At 51.5% G+C, this 13576-nt stretch overlaps 1 protein-coding gene across 1 annotated transcript in view; it reads left to right on the forward strand.

Annotated features, from left to right (window-relative positions):
* Positions 1-3418: 3418 nt before the first annotated feature.
* Positions 3419-13576, forward strand: part of Epb41 (erythrocyte membrane protein band 4.1) — a 163734-nt gene continuing 153576 nt past the window's right edge. Inside the window, exon 1 of the mRNA XM_052718221.1 lies at positions 3419-3688. The gene's annotated coding sequence lies outside the window, so the exon portion shown is untranslated. The remainder of the gene's footprint in view (positions 3689-13576) is intronic.

Consider the following 13576-nt stretch of genomic DNA (forward strand, 5'->3'; position numbering starts at 1 on the left):
CTCCAGGAAACACTCTTCACCCTACAGATGGAGCCATACTGCCTTCCCAGACCTGAATACACATTTGTTCAGGGCTGTCCCCTCTGGAGCCATGAATCACAGCAGGGATGTGCTTTTCCCACAGACAGTAACTTACAAATGCTTTCTCTTCCAGTGGCTGAGGTTGGGAAAGCAAACAGGGAGTGAGATGCATTGCCTCATTTGATGAAGAGACAGTCCAGGAGGAAGCCAGATTCCTGTGAGTGGCAGAGGCGGGATTCAAACAGCAGCTGATTGGAGCTGCCTGGCTGTCTCTGGCCGAGTTGAGTTCCTCTTTCTACTCCTGGACAGAGCAGGGTATTGGTCAATAGTTCTGTTTCTTGAACTAGTGGTTTTTCGGAGACAAGATTTTATGGAAGCATCTCAGTTTCATCTTAAATTCGGTGTGTAGCTAAGGATGACCTTGAACTCCTGATCCGTCTGCCTCCACCTCCCAAGTGCTAGGATTGTGCGTGTGCATGACCATATCTGGCAGGGTTTTAATTTAAAAATTGTTTTTATATCTGTATGTGTGCATGTGGGGTGTGTGTGTGTGTGTGTGTGTGTGTGTGTGTGTGTGTAGGTCAGAGATCAACTTGTGGGGGTTGGTTCTCTCTTCCCAGCATGTGGGTCCTGTTGATCTATCTCAGGCTTGGTATCTGGGTACTTTACCCAATAAGTCATCTTGCTAGTCCACCTGGTAGGTTAAGAATTTTGTTTATTTATTTGAGTTGTGGTTTTTTATTTGTTTGTTTTGAGACAGGGTAGCAGAGGCTTTGAAATCCTCTCAAGCAAGCAATTCTCCCTGCCTCAGATACTATGACTAGAGACCCAGGGCATGAGCATATTCTCATTCTCTCTCTCTCTCTCTCTCTCTCTCTCTCTCTCTCTCTCTCTCTCTCTCTCTCTTCTCTCTTGGAGAGGGATTAACTTTTTGTTTGCTTGCTTTTGTTTTGAGGCAGGATTTCATGTGCCGACCCAGGCTGGCCTTGAACAGATTCATTTGCCTCAACCTCCCAAGTGCTATTGTAGACATGTCAAAAAACAAACAAACAAAAAACAAACAAACAACAACAACAACGAAAAGACACCAAGCATGGCGGGGTTAACTTTTAGTAAAATGCTCAATGAAGTTCTGTTGAAGAAACAGATGTTCCCATATATGTACATCCACATGTCACCTCTCCCTGCCCCCCCTCTTTTCCCTGGCGACTTTATCACCCAGCTCACGCCCACTTGAAGCTGAGGACAGCACCCAGGCTCTGGCAGGATAAGGAGGCTCACACATTCTCGGAAGGGGAGGGCGGCTGACACAAACAGGTTCCTTCCCCTCCCCCCAGGTTATCAGTCACTGGCAGGCCCCAGCAAACTGGGCACTCAGCCTCCAGAGGGGGAGAGCTGCCCTCTGCCTGCCACCTTCAGGTACTTCAGAACTGTGCGACTGCATGCTGTCACGTCGGCTCTCCGAGCTTCAAGCCGCTCCAACTGGAAGAATCTGATGTTATAAAATGAGCAGATGAACATAAAATACTAGTGATGAGTGAATGTGAGCTGTTCCTTCGGGGGGTCACTTCTCCCAGGGAGCCTCTCATGTAGGGCCCTAAGAAGTCCCTGAAAGAGGCAGTGACAGCAACCTTTCTCCCCGTAGAGTTACTGAGAAGGGCCTGGGTGTCCACACAGTGCCTTACCAGGAAACACACCCGGGGACCTGGGGCACAGAGGTGCAGGTGCAGGACAAAACTCCCTTGGTCCGGATAGCCCAGGGCCGGGCAAGCTGAGGCTGGGACACAGAAAGAGTCGCCCCATATATAAACTCACACGTACCCACCCCCAGCCCAGCCCCCAGTCCCAGGACACCGGCAGCCAACACACAAGTTCACAAACACATTCTCCTATGTATTTCCCAAGTACACGCTTATCAGGCTGGGGCAGACACTGGGCTTGCTGAGTCACCACTGGCAGCTTAACTCAACAGAGCTGGAGCCACGTCGTGCCCCGGCTGAGAGGTGGGGCCTCCTGCGGCCCTTTAGACTATCTCTGTCCACCCCAAGGCTGGGGTTTTCCTCTCCTCAGCCCTTAGATTGAGTCCGGGAAAGGAAGCTGTTGGCAAGGGAGCCCTTGTTTCCTGAGGCCAAATTAACGAATTCATAGCCCGTTTTTGTTATTTCCGGCATGCATGAATACACATGGGAGCAATTAAAAAAATAATACTGGATCCATGGTTGAATTTTGCACATGTATTTTTCACTCTCACTTAATCAGCATAGTAATTCTTCCCAAGGTTGGTGCTACAGCATGTGATGGCCCCAGGGGAAGAAGTTTACCAACAGACTGGATGCTGAGGTAAGCACAGAGTCTAGACTCAACTGTGGGAGTTTCTAGCTTTGACCAATGGCCAGCACTGCATGGATAGGCAGGAGAGAGGAGTATTGGTCAGCTTGGGAGTCTGAAGGTGTGTATGTCCCAGGTTTTTATATGGGGTTCATACAGTTCGGACTGAAACATATCCAGATGTCTGGTCAAAGGAGTCCAAAGGCTTCTCTGGTGCCCTGAGTGACCCTCTTCCATGAAAAACATTTATGTCACCAAAACTCAGGCAGTTTTTTGCTCTCAGTGATCCTCAGTTTCCCCATTTGTCCAAACAAGAGACTAACTCTCCAGGGCTCCCTGGTATCGTGACTATTCCATGATTTCATGTTTCTCTGATTTCTCCACATAAAAGGGGGATTATGTTTGTCCTCTGGAGGTGGGAGTCCTAAGGCAGATTTGGCCTTAATCTCATGAAGAGCTTTTGAAATCCTGGGGTGGTTTAGTTAGGATGAGTCTATGCTGGGAGACGGTCAGCTTCCTGACCTTGACACTATGTGAGCAAGGGCAGGTCTGAAATGAGGGAGAAGAGGGGTCTTAGGCCAGTGGCCACTTAACCCTTCCAGGGTTGATGGGGGCAGCTCCTTAGGAGAAAGGAGGGAAAGTCCCTAAGGGACAGGGTGGGCACAAGAGAAGCCACAACTCCAGTCAGGGAACACCTTCTTGGGCCCCCAGGCTTGCGATTGGTATTTAACAAATATCACTCGTTCTCAAGAAAACAGCAGAGGATTTCTAGTTGAGGAAACTCAGACTCAGAGAAGTGACTTGCTCAAGGTCACGCAGAACGGAGTAGTGAGACAGGTGATCCAGGTAAGTCTACGTCAAGGTCACTTCCCCAACTCCCTGAGAACTACCTCCAGTCCAACCTAACGCCTTAGGGTCAGCACCACGTGGCAAATGGCTTTATACTTTTGCCGCATGACGTCAGCGGCCACAGCGGCCAATCCAGGGACTCCATGCTTCCCCTCCCCTGAGCGCTGGGCGTCTATCAGGAGCTGCCCTAGGCTGGGCGTCCCAGGCTGGCCGCACCTGCAGCCCCCGCCCCTTCCCGGTTGCGACAGTCGGGCTGTTGTGCTGGGTCCTGCCCGCCGCCCCAAAGATTGGCAGTTGTCTGCACCAATTAGAGGACCTCCCGAGGGGAGGGCGGGGCCTCGCATCAGAGTTGCCCTGTCAGTGCAGGTGGAGGCCCCCGGCGGGGCAAAGTGGCAGGAACCTCTTAAAGGGAGAGAGTCGCGGAGAGCGAGGACGCGGCCCGGCCCGGCCTGGCCAGGTCCCTGCCAGGTCTCTGCCCTGTGCAGCCCAGGTGAGTCTGGACCGCCTTAGGGGGTGGCCCCCGGTGCCTGGGAGGGACAAGGTTCAGGACCCAGTAGCCGGCTCCCGAGGGCCCGGGCCATCCCGGGAGCGGCCAGCCGAGGGTCACGGAATCCCCGGCGTGAGTGCTGGAGGTCCTGGGCTGCGCGCTCCGAACTTGAGGTCCCCAGGGGTTCTGGAGTCTCAAAGTTGAGGGTGCGCCGAGCTCGGGAGACGGCGTGCAGGAGCTCGCTCCGGAACCGGAGTCCCGTCGTGGGTGTCCGCAGCGGGTCTCTGCGCCGTGGCGCAGCCCCAGGCCGGCCGGCCAGCCCCGCCCTGCGCTCCCCGCGGGCTCCTGGCGGCCTAGAGGACGGTGGGAGGGGGACCCTGGGAACCCCGCTCGGGTCCTTACGTAACCGACTGAGTTTCTGGACCCCGGCACCTGCGAGGTGCGACCCTGGCTCCGCTCGTCAGGGTGGCCCTCGGGTCGCCGCCCGGACGCACGCACTCGCGTCCAGGCTGGGACTTCCTCTGCCTCAGGTCTCCTGGTCTGCTCGGGGCCAGGCTCCTACCCTGCCGTTTCTGGGTTCCCTGTCTAACATATCTCCCTGTCTGCCCTCCGTGCTTCCCCAAGAGTTGTCTTCAAGCCGCACTTCCCTGCAGGTCCCACCTCTTTGGGGAGGACCGGACCCCCGCAGCCCTGCGGGCTGGAGGCGGGGACTTGTTCCGATGGACCCTAGGCCGAATCTGCTGAGAAAGGCGAGGGAGGGGAGGAAACCCCATGGGTTGTGTAGTTATTTCGGGGCCCTTGGATTCCCCTGGGAGGGAATGGCTGCATGTAAGCGATAGCCCCTTCTATTCCCCTGGAGCCTTCTCCCAAACGTAGAGGCTTGGGGAGAATGGCTGGTCGGGGTGGGCTTTAGGGCAGCGGGGAGTTCCAGGGATGGCTGCTTGGTGCCAAGTCAGGGTCGGGTCCTCAGCTATTGAAGGGGAGAGGGAGAGGCCAGAGCACTGGCGCAGAACCTCTTCTCTCCCACCACTTCAGTAAGTTCTCGTCTCCACGTCCACACCCGGGCACGGGCCTGGAGGTCGATGCTGGCAGGAGGCTGGGGTGGGGAAGGGAGGCCAGACTTGCTTGGGGAAGAAGATGGAGGAGGAAGAGAAGTAGAAACAACAGACATTATGTTTAAGGAGCACCTGTTGGGGTTACTTCTTGCCATCAAGACCCTCTTAAGTCAGAGACAGACCCCAGAAATAGCTTTCAGTGGCAGCCTCTGGTCCCTGCTGCTGCTGGGTGCACAGAAACAAGGTGTTAGAGCAAGTTGTGAGGTGGGAATGGGGGAGGGAGATTGCAGAAGGAGGTGTAAGGTCTGGAAAGAAAGGGAACCAGACACTGTAGGGAACAGAGAGGGAGGGTACTGTCAGAACCACACAGATTTTACACGCAGAAGAACTAGGTTTGAGTCCCGGGCCAGCTGTTACTGTGTGACCTTGCCTAAGTCACTTGCCCTCTCCCAGCCCCTTTAGCCAATAATCTGGCCCTTGCAGGCATCAGATGAATCAAAAAGTATGCAGGGGCCGGACTGGTGGCTGGTATGAGAACACACCAGTGTGGGATGTTTTAAGAAGGGAATGGAGTGAAGGTCGGGGGTGTGGGGGGGGTGGAACCTGAGGTTTCCCTGTGTATACAGGAGATTTAGTCAGCGCCTGCTAGGTCCCAGCAACATGGGGCTTGGGTGGAGTGGCTGGATGTGTGGGTGGCACCCCACACCCGGCCAGTCTCCTGATCAACATGTCCCTGCACTGTCTGGACCAGGCTGACTTCCCTCTATAGGCCCTGGGTGCCCACAGACGCTCCTAGGTCTACCAGGTTGCCCCACCTATAGGCCGGTGGGGATGAGGCTCTGGCAGAGCCAGCGCTGGCTCCGCAGTGGACCCTGGCCAGGAGCCTGGCTGGCTGGGTAGGAATATCCCAGGCTGGCTGGGAAGATGCTGACTCGGAGCAGGCCCAGCACTCTGTGAGCTGGAGCTAGGCCCAGCTGAGAGGACCCGGGTACAGGGTGAGACAGAGGCTTGGGTGGGGGTCAGGAGAGAAAATATAAAGAGAGAGGCCTAGCAAGGACCCTCAGACTGAAGACAGAAAACCTCATTTGGTTGTTTCCTAAGCCTCCTGAGCACCTACTATGTGCCATCCAGGTTTCCTAGCAACAGGACTGGATAGGACATTCACAAAGGCCTTATTGCTAAGGCTGTAGTGGCTAGATCTGTTGGGTTTGCTGATTGGGTTCGTATGACAGGTTGGTGTGTGTGTATGTGAGTGCATGTGCTTGTGTGTGTGTGCTCAGAATTTTCCCCAGGGCCTACAGTTTATCATAGGGCAGGATTCCATCCTTTCGTAGTCTGTGGACCAGGTACTTTTCCTCCTGGATCTCAGTTTCCCTCTATACTATGGAGAGGGAAATGAGCCTATGGTCTCTATGTGTTCTAGCATTCCTGTATTGGTGACTTTATATATATATATATATATATATATATATATATATATATATAAAATTTTATTTATTTTTATTTTATTTGCATTGGTGCTTTTACCTGCATATATGTCTATGTGAAGGTGTCAGATCTTGGAGTTACAGACAGTTGTCAGCTGCCATGTGGGTGCTGGCAATTGAACCTGGGTCCCCTGGTCCTCTGAAAGAGCAGTCAGTGCTCTTAACCACTGAGTCATCTCTGTAGCCCTGTATTGATGACTTTTGACAGTAGAAAATGATCATGCCTCATGAACTGGCTTAGAACTTAGACTCATAACTGTGTGAGGAGATAGAATGGGGTTAGACTGAGGTTGTGTATAGTGAGCCCACAGACCCTGTTTTTGGCCTTGTTCTGTAATTAGTTAGGGCCATTGCCTATTTACTGTTCTAATGTTGTGTGTAGCGTTAACTCACTTAATCCTTAGCACCTCATGAAGCATCACCCTTGTTTCATAGGAGTTAATGGGGGCAAACTGCCTTGACCAAAGCCACACAGCTATCAAGTGGCCAGCTTGGGATCTGGACTTAGAGCCGACTCCAAAGCCCCATCTTCCCTAAGACAGGAAACCTTCATTTCACAGCACTCCGTCCCCACTGAGGTACTTCATTCCTCAGTCCTAACCTATAGAAGTGCCTAATGACTTCTGGATCGAGCTCTGAGCTCTGGGATGTTTAAGCTGGGGATCTGGAAACAGGTTGGAGAAAGATAGGGGATATGTACATCGCAGGGCCCGCTGGGGTTTATTCAGACTGTCTGGTGCAAGAGCTGGACATTGGAAAGTAATCTTGGGTCCATCTGGGGCCTCAGTTTCCTCATCTGTAACATGTGGATTCGAGTGAATGTAGACATCCCTCGACCTATAGATTAGTGGCTGAGGTCAGCTGTAGGGATAGACCAGGGGTCATGGTGCCAATGACTGAGCCTGGAGAGGTGGTTCAGGAGCAGCTTGTGTCCGAAAGCTGGCTTTTGACAATGACAGTTTCAGAGGAAAGAGGTCAAAGGCTTGTCTGGACTGTGCAGCTAGCACTGCTGAGACCAAGTGGGAGAAATGAGGGAAATCTAGACAACATAATCCACATGAGCATGAGCTTTACTCACTTCAGTAGACTTGGAGACCCAAATGATGCCACCAAGGACACACAGGGGGTTCCTTCACCCTCTGTCCTTGTCTGTAAAATGGGAACAGTAACAATTTCACCATCACAGTGTTCTGGGTGACTGTGAAGAGCAAGCTGGAACGTCTGTAGAATTGGGAGAATATGGTGGCTGGTCATTTTTCAGTCCAAAGCTGCAGTACCGGGTGTGTTTGTGGGGAGGGGCACTTGCCATAGCCCTGATGAACTTCTCATGGTGGGGACGTGCTGGAGAACACCCTAAGGTCAACAGCAGTGCTTACAGAGCCATTGAAGCACCCAGGCATTGTGCCCAGACTTCACTTATTATCTCCCTCGGTCCCAACAGCAGCATTACTGATGGGAAGATGGTGGCCTCACCCACAGAAGGTCCCTCCAAAGCCCCTGTCTACAGCCCTTTGTAGTCATAGTAGCTACAGGTTATGAACAAATTGTATGCCAAGCATTGTTCAAAAAGGTTTTCAAATGTGAACTCTTAGACTCCTGCCTAGCCCTAAGTGGTGGATCCGGATGCTACTCTGTATGTTTCAGGTAAGTAAAGGAGGCATGGAGAAGTTAGGAAATCCCCCGAATGACTCCAGTGGTAGAGCTGTAAATGGTAGAGGCAGGATTTGACCCAGGTACTTACGGTCTCCTTGATGCATGCATCACAGCAGTAATTTAGTGAATTTACACCTCCACGCTGCACTGTAGGTTCATAAGGTTAAGGCCCTGTCTGACTTCACACTGCATTCCCAGTACCTGGCACCTGGTGATGCTATGGATGTCCATAGGAGACTGGGCCCAGATGATAGCTTCCTGGATAGTATCTGGTCATCAGAGTGCCAGAGGCACACCGGGTGGGGGAGCAGGTTCCCCACTGGCCCAGGTCTAGCTGATCAGGACCCCAGAGTTTGTTATTTGTGCTGTGTCTCACCTCTGTCTTTTGTTTCCATGTGCCACTGTGACGATGGCTCCACCGTCTCTCCCTGACTGGCTGTGTGACCACAACGGCTACTTCTGGGTAAGTACTGCTTTGACATAACCGGCCGTTCTGTGCCATTCTGATGCATGCATGTGGCTCTGGGGTCACCGGGAGGCACAAGAGGTCAGGGCAGGAGTGCTGAGAGAAGGTACTCTCTGGAGTTAAGATAGTGAGTCATTTCTTTCTTGATATTTGACATAATGGGTAGTGATTTGGGGGTGTCCTGACAAAGACCCAGAGGACTTTAGGGCAGACGGCTTGGAATAGAATCCTTACTCTGCCACTTACAAATGGGTGGCTCTTTGTACCACTGTTTCACGTCTGCAAAAGGAGAATATTGATACTTTCTAGATATGTGTATTTGCTCCTATACACAGGCCCCACCAGGGCAGGGGCTTTGTTCATTTGTTCCACGGCTATGTCTCTAGCACCAAGGACAGAATGGCATGTAGTAGGTGCTCAGTTGACATTTCTGAAAGAATGAAGGAAGACGTTTGTTGAGGCTCTACTAGGTACCCAGCCATGTGCTCTGTGTTGGACTGAATGAACAGTTAGTGGATACAAAATATCCACTATCTTTGAGGCTCAGAAAATGTAAGATGGATACAAAATGTCCACTATCTTTGAGGCTCAGAGAATGTGAGACCCTTATCTCATCCGGCAAAATTGTGAATTCTTTAGCGGCTGTGAAAAGTAACTGGACCTCCTGGGAGGGTGGGCCTGGCAAAGCCTTTAGCTTTCCTCTGATGGGAAACTTCCCAAGGGGCAGTTGGGAAGGTTTGGCCTGAAGGTGGGAGAGGTGAGGAGGGATTCCAAGTTATTGTCATTTTCCTAGTGGCATACCCTTGGGCAAGTAGTAACTGGATCTTGTGACCTCATCTGTGACATACATATCACAAGACTTTCCCCCAGTGGGTGTGAGAAGGAGCATCTAGAAGCAGCCCAGCATGAGGCTGATCAGTAATATTTGGCTTCCTCAGCCTAGGCTCCTTCTGGAAGAAGTGTTCATCCTTTTGGCTCCTTACGCCTAATTTTAACTCTTATTAGCTGGACTGGAATCCAGGGTTCAGGAGTCCCTAAGTGCCCCTGCACTGGAATGCGGACTGGGCTCTGCCTGGTGTGATTGACTGTGTGACCTGACTCCGTGGCCCTTCTTAGCCTTGTTGGCCTGGCCTGTGAAACAGGGTTAATAAATGACTCTTCCCTCGGAGAGTTGACTCGAATAGACAGGTAGATAAGCATTAGCATTATTGCTCACGTGGCTTTAGCTGGGGGAAGGGCTGTAGCATTCTTTCTTTGTTTTTTTTTTTTTTTTTTTTGGTTTTTCGAGACAGGGTTTCTCTGTGTAGCTTTGCGCCTTTCCTGGAACTCACTTGGTAGCCCAGGCTGGCCTTGAACTCACAGAGATCCGCCTGTCTCTGCCTGCCGAGTGCTGGGATTAAAGGCGTGTGCCACCACCGCCCGGCTTGTAGCAGTCTTTCTTTTGGGCTACCAACCAGCTCCCAAATCATGACATGGAGATTTATTATTAATTATGAATGCTTGGCCTTGTCTTATGTTTGTCCCACTAGCTCTTATAACTTAAATTAACCTGTTTCTCTTCATTTACATTTTGCCTCAGGGCTTTTTACCTTTCTTTCATTCTGTATGTCCTACTCTGTGGCTGGCAGGCTGGCATCTCCTGCTCTTTCTCACTCTTTCTCTCTCTCTCTCTCTCACCTCTTGAGTCTAGATTCCTCCTCCTACTTATCCTCTCTGCCCACCAGCCCCACCCATCCCTCTTCTGTCTAGCTATTGGCTGTTCAGTTTGTTATTAGACCAGTCAGGTGCCTTAGGCAGGCAAAGCAACACATCTTTACATAATTAAACAAATGCAGCATAAACAAATGTACCTTTACATAGTTAAAGTAATATTGCACAACACAGACAAATGTAACACATCTTTGCCTAGTTAAAGTAATAGTCCGGGCTGGAGAGATGGCTCAGAGGTTAAGAGCACTGGCTGCTCTTCCAAAGGTCCTGAGTTCAATTCCCAGCAACCACATTGTGGCTCACAACCACCTGTAGTAAGATCTGATGCCCTTTTCAGGCATAAAGGTGTACATGCTGATAGAGCACTCATAAATAAAATAAATAAATCTTAAAGTAATAGTCCACAACAAAGGATCCTGGAGAATTTTGTCCCCCTAAGTATAGGTGTCCTGAGAAGTTCAAGTCATATGTATCACTGCCAATTATCTTGTTTTCCATATTCCATTTTTTTTGCTGCTTTATTTTAATCCTTTCATTTTAACTTATTTTTAAAATTTATTTCTAAATTTTAAGTTGTATTATTATCATTATTATTATTTTTATTATTATTATTATTATTTGTGTGTGTGTGTGTGTGTGTGTGTGAGAGAGAGAGAGAGAAAGAGAGAGAACATGTGTATGTGTGTGGATGAGGGAGTCAGGATGCTTCTGTGTCACAGCACACGTGGGGAAGTCAGAGGACTAGTTTTGGGAATTGGCTCCCTTCCCTGTGAATTGAACTCAGGTCCTTGGGCAAGTGCCTTAACCACTGAGCCATCTCTTCCACTGGCCCTGTCTACTCTTCCAGGCACATGACCTCTTGTCTTCCTCCCAGTGACCTTCCTCCCAGTGACCTTTTTTTCTACACAAAATATTGATTTTTATTTTATGCGTATTAGTGTTTTGTCTGCATGTATGTCTGTGCATACCATGTGTGCCTGCTGCCCTCGGAGGCCAGAAGGGCATGTCAGATCCTCTGGAACTGGAGTTACAGACTGTTGTTAGCTCCCACGTGGGTGCTGGGAATCACACCCAGGAGCTCTGAAAGAGCAGCCAGTGCTCATAACTCCTGAGCCATGTCATCTCCCCTAAAAAAGCAGTACTGTGTCAGTGTCCTCTCTGTCCACCTCTGGTGCCCTGCTCCAGGCTGGTGGGAGCGGAGCTGCTGCGCTAAGTTCCGAGAGGTGAGATTATAGAAAGCAGGAGGCTGCTGGGCAGCACAGTGGCCATAGGTCAGACAGACCTGGCTGTGAACCCAGCCCCGAGTGCTTACTAGTTGTGTGCCCTTAGGCAAGATAGCTTCTTGGAGCCTCAGTTTCCCTATCTGTTAAATGAGGACAATAAAACAACTCCTTCCCTCCTAGGGTTCTTGTGAGGATGAAATAACCAGGCACACACTGAGCACCCAATAAATGGTGGTAATGGTTGTTATTACTATAATGATGATTATGGGCATCGTTCTGAGAATGTAAAGATGTCCCTCTTGGGACAGTAGAAATCAGGTCTGGGAGGGTACTGCTGGGAGCAGGTGGATAGCAATCTGGTTGGACAGGTTCCAAAAGGTACATGGAGGGGGAAGGGGGGGGTGGCTTCAGAGAGGTAAGAATGCGCCTCCATTTCTTAGCCACCTGCTTTTTCTGGTGCCCAGTCTGTGCCAGGCCCTATGCTGGTGTGGGGCTAGAGGGACTCTGTGTGGACCCTTTCCTCTGCCTCTGGGGAAGCTCAGGTCTAATTGGGCTGAAGGGCCCTGAAAGTACTGCATCCAACTTTGACTGACGCCGAAGTGTGAATAGGTGATCTTAGGCAGAGGCTAGGAGAAAGAAAGGCTATCCTACGGGAGGAACTGTGCGTGCCAAGATGTGGAACGGTACCAGCACCTGGGGAAATGCCCCTCCCAAGACAGGCTCGGGAGAATTGGAGACCTGACCCCAGGGCAGTGGGAGTCATTGGATGTTACACAGGGAGAGCAGAGGCAGGGCCATCTGTTTAGGGGAGGAATGTTGTGATATTGGTCTGGGAACTGTGCCACGCAGCAGCGGGAGATGTCAGATCTGTGTAGGAGGCAGGGTCAGGGGGGCATAATGATGGACTGCATGGACAGGCAAGCGAGGACTGAGGTGAGAGAGGCCTTGGGGCCTGGGGTGATTTGGATCCAGGGGATACTTTGGCTGAGGGGTGCACCTGAGCAGGGGAGACAGAGCAGGGGTAGGGAAGGGAGCCACTTAGCTGTGTCTCAGCACCTTCCCTCTTGGACGTCGTGTCTGAGCTGGAATCGAGGCTCAGTTTCTGGCCCCCAGGACTTATCCTCCTGTCTTGGGGATTCCTTTGTGTGATTCTGGTGGGTCTGGCAGGGATATGCGCTCTTAGTGTCGGTGCCTGACACAGTCTGTGTGGTACTGAGAAACCCTGGGCTCTAGGCCTGTCCGTGTCAGCCTCTCCCTTACCCTCCTTTTCCTTGAGGGCAAACACATAAAAACCTGTTTTGCATGTCTCCCAGAGTCAGTGGTGAAAGACTAGAGACAATGAATCTCTATGGAGCATGGGCTTGGGTTCGAGTCTAGGGGCAGAGATGACTCCCACGAGTTCCTGTCCCTCGGGTGCACAGTGAGCCCAGAGCATCAGGGCGACTCCTAGGACTCAGAGGGAAGAATGAAGAGCTAGATGATGTGAGCTCTTTAGGCGGGCGGTGGAGGGAACAACCTTGTGGGTCCTGTGTACAGCACGTGTAAAAGGCTTCAGCCTATGTCATGTGCTCATGGTGGATGAACACTGTGGTGTGGCTGGGGCAGAAAGAAAGGGGGAGGTAGAGATGGGAGGTGAAGCTGGGAAGGCAAGTGGGGTCACACTGTGTGGAGTTTGGGGGCTGACTTCTGACTCCTCAGGCCTTCCTGAACCCCCGCTTCCTGAGATAGCTTGGGCCTTTTTTACCCTGTTCTTTCATTTCTCTGCCTCTCCCCTTTCCGATCCCCACCCTCAGTGGCTCCCTTTAGACTAACAGTTTGGGTTCTCTGCCAGCCCTGTCATTGACAAGCTCTGTGGGCTTCAGGCACTGTGGCCCCGCTCTGTATCTTAGTTTCCACCCCAGGGAAATGGGGACGTGCTGGCCTTCCTCAGAGAGCGGGTCAGAGGCCCCAGTGGGTGATCCCTGAAAACTGGTCCAGTGTCTACACTGTGCAACCACACGCAAGAGCTCTAATGAAATAGTCACGAAAGCTCTCCACCTCCTTGTCCCCACCCGTGGCTTCCCCTGCCTGTCCTGGCAGCCACGCTGGCCACAAAGGAAGGAAAGGAGTAAGAAACAAGTTTGAGTCTCCAGGGGGGTCCTGGCCTTCTGCCAAGATGGCTCCCCTCCTGCTCCTTGACCCTGCCTTGGCCTCAGGCCCAAGGACTCTTAGTCCTGAAGCCTGGGCACCCTCTGTTCCTTACCCTAGATGACCCTCTCTGGTTGGAGGCCAAAGCCAGCAGTAGTCCGGAAACATGG

This window comes from Peromyscus californicus, unplaced genomic scaffold, assembly GCF_007827085.1.
Source record: "Peromyscus californicus insignis strain IS unplaced genomic scaffold, ASM782708v3 Scaffold_5__1_contigs__length_169319896, whole genome shotgun sequence".
Taxonomy (NCBI): Eukaryota; Metazoa; Chordata; class Mammalia; order Rodentia; family Cricetidae; genus Peromyscus; species Peromyscus californicus.